This window comes from Alligator sinensis, unplaced genomic scaffold (assembly GCF_000455745.1).
Source record: "Alligator sinensis unplaced genomic scaffold, ASM45574v1 scaffold366_1, whole genome shotgun sequence".
NCBI lineage: Eukaryota > Metazoa > Chordata > Crocodylia > Alligatoridae > Alligator > Alligator sinensis.
In genome coordinates, this window is record NW_005841851.1 from 86,104 (window position 1) to 87,369 (window position 1,266).

The window sequence follows — 1,266 nt, forward strand, 5'->3', positions numbered from 1 at the left end:
ACATTAATTTAAAATAAACAGGAAACTGTTAATTGAGGAAAACTGACATAACTTTGTAAAGTAGGCTTTTATGCTCTTTTCTTCTGTGAGATTCAACTGTTACTTGCTATGCAATGCTGCTTTGGATTTTGAAAAAAGAATGAGATTTGAAGCGGAAGCAGTAGCAACCAAGCATGTGCCTGGGATCTGCTTTCTCAAATTGTGTTCCTGTTTCTAAATGTGCCCTGGTTCACTTGTACAATTTTGGTTAACTGTCTGGGCTGCTGGCGTCTCTTCATTTTAGAAAAAGAGAACTAAGTAATTTGTGGGAAAAGCCCAAGACTTGAGCAACTGCCTTTATTTATGGTTTGTTTGTTTTTTTGCAGTTAAACATGCAAACGCCACTATATGTGGGGTTTTTTAATGCCAACCTTGAGAAAATGTAGTCTTAATTTGATTCAGATTGAATGTATGATAATGAGAGCTGATTGACATCAGTGTATAATTTACATTTCCTACCCTTGCACTGAGCTTTTAAAAGTTCACTAAAAATGATAAGACCCTACTGCCCTGAAGACTTAATTACAAGTAGCTTCATACTCTGTATTCTACTTCTGTAAGCTTAGTTCTGGGCCCAACTCTATTACCAAAGGAAAGGACTGGAAATAGTTAATGGGATAGATTTTTTCCCCCCTTTTTCATTTTTATCCTTCGTGCTGCTGAGCAATGAATATATGAGTAGTCACTTTTCCTAATCATCTGCCCTTCTGGGTTCTTTGTTTTTCACGTTTCAAGTCATGACATCACTAGTTAAGCTGTAATTGGCTTCAATGGGGCCAAGATTTGCTCATAGTGAGAGATTAAATCAAAGCTTAATCTAATGTAGAAATTAGAAATATTTAATTCCTACAGTGGTTTGAGCTGCTTGTTTCTGCAAGTCTAGCTTTTGGGTAGCCCTGAATGCTGTTAATTCTAATCCAAATTAACCTTTATAATGTACAGATGAGAAGATAAATGTAATGTAGCCGTTATGATTGTCTCCTATTGGTTACAGTGCTGTAGCAAGGAAGCTTGGCGCCTGGGGCAAGCCCACAGCAGCAGCCCGCCCTCACCCCATGTACAGATCTGGGGGGCATACACCCCCCATGCTTGCCTGGGGGTGCACATAGTGGTGGGAGCCACCCCCTCCCCACACCGCTCTGGATAAGCCACTAAAGGCTCTGTCCTGCACCCTGCCCCAGTCCCAGCCCCCCTCCTTCCTCTTGGGGGGGGGGGGGGGGGGGGGGC